Source organism: Diadema setosum, chromosome 13 (assembly GCF_964275005.1).
Source record: "Diadema setosum chromosome 13, eeDiaSeto1, whole genome shotgun sequence".
In the NCBI taxonomy this organism is placed as follows: Eukaryota; Metazoa; Echinodermata; class Echinoidea; order Diadematoida; family Diadematidae; genus Diadema; species Diadema setosum.
The window spans coordinates 18,767,090-18,780,093 of record NC_092697.1 but is presented as its reverse complement, the minus strand read 5'-3'; positions in this window follow the sequence as shown (position 1 = coordinate 18,780,093).

The following is a 13,004-nucleotide window of genomic DNA, read 5'->3' as shown; positions in this document are numbered from 1 at the left end:
TGTCATTTTTCTTCTTTTTTTAATTTACATGTAGGTTGATTTTCTGTAAATGTCATAAATGTTTAGATTACTAAATTATGCATTGTGAATTTATAGATCTATGGATCAGTGATCTCCCCTTGCCAAGACCATTGAAGGATAAACTCTTTGTAGTTTGACCTTGAATTTAAAAGGCTGGAGGCCATTTAACCCTTTACCTGTGGGTGCTTAGTGTTGTGAGGGCAGTAATTTATCAATGTTGCTGGTCATTTTGTCTGTCATGGCATCCAGAAACAGTTGTACACTGTACCTGGGTGGGGACATTTTGTACATGTATGTGTATAGAAATCCTTTTTACAGGAAGTTCAGCATTGCAATATAATAATTACACTGGGTGTCCATAATACATGTACAAGTATGTATGTTGGAAGAGAAAGTCAAGAGTTTTATAAATGTTGTGGTTGCACGCCACAGTTTGTTGGTGCTGGAATTGGACAAGGAACCCCACATGAGTATATTACTTCATGATGACTGGTGTCCTATGGAGTGGTCAATTATATAACTACATGTAGCTGGAAGGCTGCATCATCTACCCTTTGTTCTGTGAAGCAGATATGCACCAACGTTCCGTTTTGAACTGTTATTAAACTTGATGTTTTTTGTATAATTTTTCTTCAAATCTTAAGAAAAAGTGCAGAAAAGCATTCCAGCATTTCATGAAACATCTCAATGTTAGGAATTAAGTGATTAAATTTATATCATTGTTTCAATATCTTTTTTTTTTAATAAATCTAGTTCTAGAAATAGAGAAATTTTATGAGTTGCTGCTCTATGGTAAAGTGTCTCATAATTTGAAAATGCCTTCACTTTCAAAACTAAAAGCATGATGAGTACACCATAAAAAAAAAAAAGAAAATGAAAGATCATATGTTTATTGGGGTTTTTTAATGCTTGGAAATTAGTCTGAAGTTTGCCACTGTGCCTAAGCGAGTCTAAAATAACACAAGCAATGCTGATTGGAGAATGTTGCTTGCTTCATTGGGTTTGAGCACTTTAACATAGACTACTCTTCATAGACATTCAGACATCAATTGTGTCTTCATGCAATGTTGTTATTGTTGTTGTTATGGTTGTGAAGCACACAGGAAATTATGATTGTGTTACAATGTGATACAAGCTTTAGGTATTATGATAAATCAAATAAAATCTAATTTGAGTTCTATAGAATGCACTGTATAAAATCCCAACTTCAATGGGAAACATGTGCAAATGCATTATAGATGTGTTTTTGACAAATGGTGAATATGTTTTTCCCCATATGGCTGCAATGTTCCAGATCTAAAAAACTGCACCAAAAAAAAAGTGCATTATTTATGATATCATTACAAACTATGACATCCTTGATTTTTATGCCTCTGCCGCAAAGAGTCACCAGAGGCATTGTTTTCAGGTTGTCCGTCCGTCCTGTCTGTCCGTCCTGTCCATCCATCCATCCGTAATCAATTTTGTGAACAGTGTAAAGTGTTATATCATCCAACTGAAACTTGGGTATGTATGTTTGAGTGGACGAAGTTGTGCCTATCAACATTTTAGTGTACATACTCAAAGTCAAAGGTCAAGCTCAAATTCTTACAATTTCCAATATCCCCCCCCCCCCTATATAATGCCTGATGGTGTATACATACCAGATAAAGATTCTGTAGGGAAAGTTTGGGGGCATGAGGTCAAAGGATAAAGGTTAAGTGAAAATGCTAAAATTTCACTCTTTTTCTCCATATCTTGAAAATGACCTAAGGTCTTGTCATGAAACTTAGATCATGTGGATTTACTGCCTGACAGTAGTTCTCTTTGGAATTTTTGGATCAGAGTTCAGGTTGGAATGCTAAAATTTTGTTTGATGCTGAAATTACACTATTTTCTCCATACCATGAAGATAACCCGAATACATACACTTAATCAAACGAGGCATCATACATGATTATGCAGGGGAAGATTTGAGGCATTGGGTCAAAGGTCAAGTGAAAATCTTAAAATGTCACCGTTTTCCCACATTTGAAAATACATAGTTCAAAGTATTGTTAGAATTAGGTCTTAGGTCTTACCAGTCAGTGATTATTTGCAGAAAATTGTGGGCCAGGCAAGGGTCAAAGGTCAAGTGTAAAGACCCAAAGTCCAAAATACTTGCTTTTTGAAACAATTTAGTCACCCAAATGAAACTTGGTTCACGGAATGTAAACACTCAACACATTTGTCGTTGTGCCAAACTTTTAAATATGGCATATCATTTTTTTTTTTTTTTTTTTGGCCAGTCATGTGAAATTTGTCTTAAAACGTAAAGATGTGCTATAGACCTATTGGGAGAACCATTGTTATATGGTGGAGGCATACCAGTCGCCATAGTGACATTTCTAGTTTTTCTGTGAATTTGTCATTTTTATCTATCAATATCACATCTGTGTATGATGCGAACATCCTAGCTACAATATCTGGTGTTTATGTATTGCTTTGCATTAATAACTTTGATATCAGGAGTGCATCCACTCATATGTTGGAGAAACTATTTCAGACTGCAACTTGTCGATGTATCTCAACAGTGTCTCAGACATGTTTTCGTAAATAAAATGTGTGTGTACAGTATGCTGTACATAACAAGTATCGAGGACAATTTTAACATGTGTACCTGTGGTCATTATTATCTCGTGATATGCCATCGAATTGATTTAGTAGATAAATGAAAAACAGTTGTTGAATGACAGTGAAACAGGAAGATCCTAACTGGGGGGGGGGGGGGGGGCATGGCGACTGGGAGCCCCCCTCCCAACATTCCGCGCAATAATGTTGTCATCGCGATGTTTCACGACCAGTCTCTTTAGCCTGCCGCATCTTTTGACACCAAATTTGCGACGCCCGGGCGCGCGATTCGGAAGTTTCGCATAAACATGTACATGCATGTCGGACTAAAAATTGCTCGAAAATGTGAAATTCATGCAGGTCTACAATTTCAAACTTCATAAGCATGAATGTTTTTTTTAATCTTTTTATTGATTAAAATCAATTAACATTTTCATGCTCAGAACAGTGTTGCTGACAAATCCTATCGAAAACACAATAAAAAAGAGAGTCGAAAAGTAGAAATACATAGGAAATTTGAAAAACAATAGAATAATTAAGACTTACTTTTGATAGATCATTTATTCACTTACATTTACTAATAACACTAGAGAATCTACATCAAAGAATATGCCTTTTTAAGCTTTATTCAGTGACATTCGGATGAGCGCTATACCACCGATTCTCTGGTTGACTAATCGAAACTCAGTTACAGTACATGTATATAAATATATCTTGAGATGCATCATATGCCTGCAGTGGAAAGGCGCAATTCACTACCTGCATGCCGCCAAATCTAATCATAGACCAAATATTATTCGTTCAGATCCCACTCCGTAAATTCATTCCTGATTCTATGGACCTATACAAAAAGGAAAACAAATAACGAAAACGAAAACGAAAAAAAAAGGAAGAGGAAACCCATGACTTTCGAGGGTTCCTCCCGACATTTTTCCCATCGATTTTCTCAACCCCCCACACACACATACACACATACACGCACGCTCACACACACACACACACACACACACACACAACACACACACACACTAACAAACATTTCGCTGCCCCTGCTTCTGGCATGGGGCCATTAATGCATCGAACCACGATTGTCATTTATTATGTGACTTTTATCCCACTTCCTATTTGTGGTAGTGTATACATGCTTGATCTTCCTGTTAACCATTGAACTTCTGTGGATGATATGAAACTTGATGCTAGCTTGCTTTCGATTCCGTGCTGTCAGACGCAATTCATTCTGCTCTAATGGGCCACAGAATCAAAATGGCACAGAGCAGCGCACAGGAATTTCCGAGATGTCTGTGTTGCCTGCAACCGCACCACGATCTGAAACAACTCTCATGTGGTTGTACTTTCTGCCATGCATGCCTGGAACACTATGATGTTGCAAGTTCATGTATTAAACATCTGGTTTGTCCACTGTGTGAAGAAATGACTACACTAGACCTTCATCGCACTCGAGGCTTGCCGTCTGTAGATATCGTAGATTCTCGATTTGACGACGCACGCGAGTCCGAGGATGAGTACGGCTTTCGACGTCTATTTGAACTTCAAATCAAATGTTCAATGTGTTCTGATTCTGAGAATGCTGTGTCGTTCTGCAGAGACTGCAATGAATACATGTGTGATCTCTGCCTAGCGGGTCACAAACGCATGAGTAAAGTCTTTGCTCGCCATTTCCTCATCGAGTTTGGGGCCAAGACCAGGGTGATGGGTGGGTTGAAAGTTGAAAAGTGCAAAGATCACCGGACGGAAAATAGCGATATGTACTGCTGTACATGTAATATGTTTGTGTGTAGAACATGTGTCTTGAGTAGTCACGAAAGTCCTGACCATGTTTTCATTGGTCGACGCGAGTTCCAGCGAGAACTGATGGAGAAAGTTAACAAACTTCTAACAGAAGCCACTGACAAGAAGCGAGACATCGAAGGTCTAATTAGTCAAATTGAGAAGGAAAGAAATTGTGCACGGGATTTTTACGATAAAATGCGATCCGATATATCTCATGCATACAAAGATTTAATGTCGCGCATTGAGAAGAGAAGAGATACTCTTTTTGATAATCTCCTTCAAGCTCAGAATGACTTTGACTTAAAATTAGACTTTATCAAAGGAGATCTTATTGAAACCTCACATCGTCTCGCCAGTTCCTCGAAGCTCGTCGAACATGGGAAACAAAGTGCCCAGGATGAAGCCAGTTATAGAGTACATTGTTACATGTACAATCAGTTGCAGACGATATTGGAGCACGATACCATTTTGCCCTCAAGAGAGACAGTCACAAGTGTGAGTTGCATTGCGAAGAATGTCGAATTTGAGCGGAGTCTGGATGACGTGGAAATAGGGAAAATCGTCACTGTACGTAGCAAACTGACATCAAATCTTTCAGACCAGTCAGCAGACGGAAAGCAAATCAGTAGATGTGGTGAATCCAAATCAGAATATGTAAGTAAAGGAGAAATGGAGCCGACATCCAACCTGCAAAGTGAACTTGATGTCGAGTGGTCTAAACTTGACATATCTGACTGTAGTGCATACACGATTGCCTTACCTTACCACGACCCAACATCTTTATCTGTACTCTCGTCTGGGTGTATTGTTGTAGGCTTTTGGAGCAACCAGGCCCTTGGAATATATGAGTCATGCGAGTATGTTCCATTCTTACCAGCTATCTCTCGTGCCGGAGTGACGAGACTTTCTGTTATGAATGATGGCAGGGTTATTATTGTAGATAAAGATGGCCAAGTTCGCCTGTACAATTTCGACGGCAATCCCTGTGAAGCTCAATTCGTGATACCTTCCAAGGCTTGGGCTTTAGATGTAGATTCCACGAACAATATCTACGTGGGAGAAATGTTCGGGAACTCAGTTCATGTGTTCAAGCCTGTGGGTGGAAAGCCGATGTATACCATAACAACAAAGTTTCCTCCTCTTCGAATCCATGCAACAGACTCCAACTTCGTCGTTTCATCCTCTCAGCGTGTGTCTGTCCTTACTGGTGACGATTCAGAAATCTGGAGTCTTAAGAAGGGAATTATTCACACCACAGTCGACGTTTATAGCGGTATACTCTATATTTTGGCGTCTAAGCGTGCCTCCCACTATGCTGTGCTTACGCGGTACTTCTTGACCAACGGTAAAGTCTGCGATTCCCAAGAACTTCCGATCACAGGTGATCCTGTCCGCCATATTGCTTTTATGCCTCCACGAAAGATTGTCATCTGTACGGACGCAATGCTATCAGTATTTGAGCTGAAGTTAATGACAACTCCAAGGACGTCATTCACCTTTAATGAATAAAGAATGAGATGCATGTATTAGACTAGATTTCGTAATCATACTGCCGGTGGCGTAACTGGGGGGGGGGGGGGGGGGGGGGGGCACGTGCCCCCTACACCACCATCCCCCCCCCCCCCCCATCCGCTGGGTTTTAAAAAAAAAAATGTGGATTCAAGGGTTAGTAAACTGCTTTTTAAATCGACATGAAAGGGTGATCAAGAAATAAGATATTTTTCTAAGATTTCTTTTAACCATAATTAAAGAGGATGGTGTGAAACATTGTTCCAAAAGCCCGGAGCCGACAAAAGATTGTGATTCAGCGTGATTCTTGGTTGGCATTCTGAATATAAGCAGGATGTGCGCAGTGTACTCAGAACATCCGAACGGCAAAAAGAGTCGCTGCAATGTTGCGCCATGTGTAGATGTAGAATGTACACCTTTGTACCTTACGCTTCGTTATATCAAAGCTAGATCATTGATTTTGCTGTGTTGCTTTACATACTGCAATAGTCTATATCAAAATGCCTTGCATTGCCAATAATAAGACTTGACCTGGGCTATTTCCTAACTTTTCCATGTATATAAAACACACACATACACACACAAACACAAACGATATAGAGGATTTTGGACATCCTTCCCCCGCTTGGTCACTTCGACGCCCCCTCGCTGGTCATATCTCCCCCAATCATGAACATAAACCGACACCCTTGACTACCAGTGGCGGATCGGGGGGGGGGGCGCACCGCTGGCGCCCCCCCCCCTTAATTTCCAAAGCGAAAAAAAAAAATATAGCTACAAACGGCAGTATTTGGACTGTAAAATGACAAAATTTTCAAGCTCGCTCGCTCCGCTCACTCGCATTTAATCGTTATGCCATTCTCCTGATGTTACTGCCAGTAATTACCAGCAGTTGCGCCCAATGCGCCCCCCTTAATTTCCAAAGCGAAAAGATATAGCTACAAACGGCAGTTTTGGGACTGTAAAATGTCAGCATTTTCAAGCTCGCTCGCATTTAATCGTTATGCCATTCTCCTGATGTTGCTGCCAGTAATTGCCAGCAGTTGCGACCGGTGCGCCCCCCTTTAATTTCCAAAGCGAAAAGATATAACTACAAACGGCAGTTTTGGGACTGTAAACTGTCAGCATTTTCAAGCTCGCTCGCATTTAATCGTTATGCCATTCTCCTGATGTTGCTGCCAGTAATTGCCAGCAGTTGCGACCGGTGCGCCCCCCTTAATTTCCAAAGCGAAAAGATATAGCTACAAACGGCAGTTTTGGGACTGTAAAATGTCAACATTTTCAAGCTCGCTCGCTCCGCTCGCTCGCATTTAATCGTTATACCATTCTCCTGATGTTGCTGCCAGTAATTGCCAGCAGTTGCGACCGGTGCGCCCCCCTTAATTTCCAAAGCGAAAAGATATAGCTACAAACGGCAGTTTTGGGACTGTAAAATGTCAACATTTTCAAGCTCGCTCGCATTTAATCGTTATGCCATTCTCCTGATGTTGCTGCCAGTAATTGCCAGCAGTTGCGACCGGTGCGCCCCCCCCCCCTTTAATTTCCAAAGCGAAAAGATATAGCTACAAACGGCAGTTTTGGGACTGTAAAATGTCAACATTTTCAAGCTCGCTCGCATTTAATCGTTATGCCATTCTCCTGATGTTGCTGCCAGTAATTGCCAGCAGTTGCGACCGGTGCGCCCCCCCCCCCCTTTAATTTCCAAAGCGAAAAGATATAGCTACAAACGGCAGTTTTGGGACTGTAAAATGTCAGCATTTTCAAGCTCGCTCGCATTTAATCGTTATGCCATTCTCCTGATGTTGCTGCCAGTAATTGCCAGCAGTTGCGACCGGTGCGCCCCCCTTAATTTCCAAAGCGAAAAGATATAGCTACAAACGGCAGTTTTGGGACTGTAAAATGTCAACATTTTCAAGCTCGCTCGCTCCGCTCGCTCGCATTTAATCGTTATACCATTCTCCTGATGTTGCTGCCAGTAATTGCCAGCAGTTGCGACCGGTGCGCCCCCCTTAATTTCCAAAGCGAAAAGATATAGCTACAAACGGCAGTTTTGGGACTGTAAAATGTCAACATTTTCAAGCTCGCTCGCATTTAATCGTTATGCCATTCTCCTGATGTTGCTGCCAGTAATTGCCAGCAGTTGCGACCGGTGCGCCCCCCCCCTTAATTTCCAAAGCGAAAAGATATAAGCTACAAACGGCAGTTTTGGGACTGTAAAATGTCAACATTTTCAAGTTCGCTCGCTCCGCTCGCTCGCATTTAATCGTTATACCATTCTCCTGATGTTGCTGCCAGTAATTGCCAGCAGTTGTGCCTGGTGCGCCCCCTTAATTTCCAAAGCGAAAAAATATAGCTACAAACGGCAGTTTTTGGATTATATAATGTCAAAATTTTCAAGCTCGCTCGCTCGCATATAATCGTTATGCCATTCTCCTGATGTTGCTGCCAGTAATTGCCAACAGTTGTGCCTTTTTTTTTCATCGTTTTCAAGAAAGACAAAGATTGCTGCTGTTAGATGCAAACTGTTAATGTTGTTTTGCCTTCATTACTCTCAAATGTCATATGTGTGCATACGGGTCTTCTTCTTTTTTCTTTTGTACCGTGTGCTATGCCATTTTCAGGCTGACACAGAGACCGTTAAGCTACTGCGGGATGCAGTGTATAATAAAAGGTGTAGTTTATCAGCTAGCTGAAACCTGACATTACGAGCAATTGACGTGGTTTTCGTTTTGACCATGCCATCAAAACGTGTGTACTTCTGCCACGTCTGCAGATGATACACGCCGATACACTTTGGAATTTGAACATCTACATGTATATCACGTACATGGCGGTGGAATGCAGATCAGTGACGCTAAGAAAAGACATGAAAGAAGTATGCTTTATTGAAGTAGGGCCCTATGTGGTCTAATGATCCCATTGTGAATCCGATAGTTGAACATGTCTGTATATGAAAAAAGCCCTATATGAATATAATATTATCTTTATAACGACCTCAATTCCAATAAAATAGACCATGACTATGAACCTCAATTCCGTATGTGGTTGGGCTAAAGTCAATTAATTGCGATTCCAAGGGGAAATATGATTGTATGAGGGTCAGTTGCGGATATTAATTTTGTGTATTTATAGTTCAAATATCATGCGTTTCACAGAATGCGCTTTGTTGTAAGCAAAAGGTGTAATCCCCAGGTAAGTGTACAGGAGGTTACTTTAGTTTCAGGAGTATTAAGGGCCTCACCGAGCACGGTAACGGCCACGTTCCGATTTTTTATACCCCCGCCAAACGAAGTTTGAAGGGGGTATATAGGAATCAGCGGACGGTCGGGCGGTCGGTCGGGCGGTCGGTCCGTTGCAAATCTTGCGTCGCGAACTACTTCCTCAGTTTTCAACCGATTCCCATAAAACTTGGCACAGATGTGTGCCTTGGGTTGTAGATGTGCAAGACGTATTTTTTGACAGTACCCAAAAGTACGTTGCCATGGTAACGGCATATTATGGGCAAAAATGGGTACAAATCTTGCGTCGCGAAATCCTCCCACAGTTTTTGATCAATTTTTATGAAATTAGGTACAGATGTTCATCTGAATATGTTAATGTGCAAGACACATATTTCCGCAGTGGCAAAAAGTGCGTTGCCATGGTAACGGCATGTTATTGGTAAAATATAGGGCAAAATGCTTCATGGCAAAACTGCTTCATCAGTGTTCTTCCAATTCTCATGGAATTCATATTGAATGTTTGTCTTAGGATATAGGTCAGCATGACACATTTCTTGACAGTGACAAAAAGTATGTTGCCATGGTAACAGCTCACATATTATGAGCCAAAATGATGGAAAATTTTGTGTTGCAAACAACTTCCTCAGTTTTTGCCCAATTTCCATGAAACTTGGTACAGATGTGTGCCTTTGGTTGTAGATGTGCAAGACGCATTTTTTGACAGTACCCGAAAGTACGTTGCCATGGTAACGGCATATTAATGGCAGAAGATCAAGGAAAGATCTTGCGGATTTAACTACTTCCTCAGTTTTTTGACCAAAGCTTATGAAATGTGGCACACAAAGATCTTGGTGGGAAGATGTGGAAGACATATTTTTCGGACGTGTCGGAAGCTGCGTTGCCATGGTAACGGCATATAAATGGCAGAAGATCAAGGAAAGATCTTGTGGATTGAACTACTTCCTCTGTATTTGACTGAAGCTCATGAAATGTGGTACACACATTGGTCTTGGTGGGAAGATGTGCAAGACATATTTTTTGGACGTGTCGGAAGCTGCGTTGCCATGGTAATGGCATATTAATGGCGGAAGATCAAGGAAAGATCTTGTGGATTGAACTACTTCCTCAGTTTTTGACAAAAGCTTATGAAATGTGGCACACACAATAGTCTTGGTGGGAAGATGTGCAAGACATATTTTTCGGACGTGTCGGAAGCTGCGTTGCCGTGGTAACGGCATTTGAATGGCAGAAGATCAAGGAAAGATCATTCCTTGGGTAAGACTGTCGTCACGGGGCGGGGGTATTAATCACCTTCAGTGATATTTCTAGTTTTTTCTGTGGTGCTCCAAAAGGAACCATGTCTGGTTTTGTTACAATATCACTTCCCCGCTGACAATTTAACTTTTTGTACCAAAACAAACAAACAAACAAACACAAGTGTGCAGGAGGTTACTTTAGTTTCAGGAGTATTAAGGGCCTCACCGAGCACGGTAACGGCCACGTTCCGATTTTTTTTTTTTTTTCTGTGGTGCTCCAAAAGGAACCATGTCTGGTTTTGTTACAATATCACTTCCCCGCTGACAATCTAACTTTTTGTACCAAAACAAACAAACACAAGTGGTGATTTTGTTGCTCTCGATTTTGACATAAAACTAAAATTTCTGATGATTCTATACCGAATTATTGATATATATGTATATATATATATATATATATATATATATATAATAAATAAGTAACAAAGCTGGAACAAAGTTCATGCTGTGTTGATACACTTGAGAAAGGGCGGCGAGACGCTCGAAAATTTGTGTGAGGAAATAAACCGTTGGTGAATACAGCATGAACTTTGTTCCAGTTTTGTTACTTAGCTTTTTATCTTGCCAACACGTGAACAACCTAATCAACATATATATATATATATATATATATATATAACACAGAAGCAGATATGCGTTGTTCCTGTTGACGCATCATAGCAACAAAAAAATAAATGAATAAATAGATAAATAAAATTATAAAAAAAAACGGACTGGTGCCGAGGCCTTTACGCGGTGCCGCCGCCACCCCTCGCTTTCTTTAGCTCACCTGAGCCAAAGGCTCAAGTGAGCTATTGCCATCGCCCTTCGTCCGGCGTCCGTCGTGCGTCGTGCGTCGTGCGTCATGCGTCGTCCGTCGTGCGTCGTCCGTCGTCCGTCGTGCGTAAACTTTTTACATTTTCATCTTCTTCTTGAAAACCCCAAGACCGATTTTCATCAAACTTGGCAGGTAGCATCCCTAGGGGGTTAGGAACTTAATTTGATAAAATGGGCACCATGCCCCACCCAGGGGGCCCCCAGGGGGGCCCAAACCCCCAAAATTAAGGAATCTGTAAAAATCTTCTTCTCTAAAACCAGAAGTGATAGAGCTAAATTAATGCTATGAGTTAGTACATTGATGACTGTAGTTTCAAGTTTGTTCATGGCAGAATCAGGGGTGCCCCCTTGGGACCCAGGAGAGGGGGGTGGGGAGGGGTCCTAATGGGGCTTAAATTGTAAATTTTCATCTTTTTCTTGAGAACCCCATGACCCATTTTCACCAAACTTGGCAGGTAGCATTCCAAGGGTGTTAGGATTTCAATTTGTGAAAATGGGCACCATGCCCCACCCAGGGGCCCCCAGGGGGCCCAAACCCCCCATAATGAAGGAATCTTTAAAAATCTTCTCTAGAATCAGAAGTTATAGAGCTAGGATAATACTATGAGTGAGTACATTAATGACTGTAGTTTCAAGTTTGTTCATAGCAGATCCCGGGGCGCCCCTCTTGGGGGCAGGGGGGGGGGGGGGGGTTGGGAAGGTCCAAATGGGGGCCTGAATTGTACATTTTCATCTTCTTCCTGAAAACCTCATGATGGATTTTCGTCAAACTTGGCAGGTAGCATCCCTAGGGGGTCAGCATCTCAATTTATCAAAATGGGCACCATGCCCCACCCAGAGGGCCCCAGGGGGCCCGAATCCCCCCAAAATAAGGAATCTTAAAAAATTTGGGCCCTAATTGTACATTTTCATCTTCTACTTGAGAATGCCTGGTCAAATTTTAGTAGAGCTGCGAATGATCTAGATTGGTGACTGCGTGAAAGGTGAACTTGCGATACTCAGGTGAGCGCTAGACCCGCGGGTCTCTTGTTTGTTTTTTGTTTTTCGCAATACTGGCCGCGTTTCTTTACGGGTTTTGGTCAAATTTGGTGTGGAGGTGTATCATCAAGAAAATCTAGCCGCCTAAAACTTTTAGTGGCAGTGCCCTCGCTTATATACGCAATAGGGTTGATTCCTTAAGGTCTGATTGTGTGTGCTCTGTACTACCCACATTTCTTGCCGATTTTTTTTTTTCTCGGGTTTTGGACATGGGTTTAACATAAACGTCAAATCTGAACCCCTATTATGGGATTGCTTGCCCCCAATGTTGCGTCTACAGGGTCAATGGCAGCCACCATGTTATATACAGTGCATTAAAAAAAAGGTAAATCACCTACTGTATGAATAAACTATAGAGAGCGCAATGTTATCTGCGAGGAGAGGAGAACTCTCCCTCTTTGTCTTGATATAAAATCCAATCGTGTTGACAACTGTCATGCATGGCTGAGCACATTTACTTTGAAGACAACAATGACAAGTTGCGCTTTCTCCAAGTTTGAGCGTTATCATGAAGTAACACTGAGTGTCTCACTGAAATGGATTAGACCTGTCAATGAAAGTGGTCAAATAACAGGTCAGCCTATACACGACTGCAGGTTTGTGTTTATGGGTTTTCTCTTATTTTTTTTTTTTTTTTGTTATGATTCATGACATTCAACATGACTACCTGTTGGATAACCTGGTCACGACTACAAAGCCCACC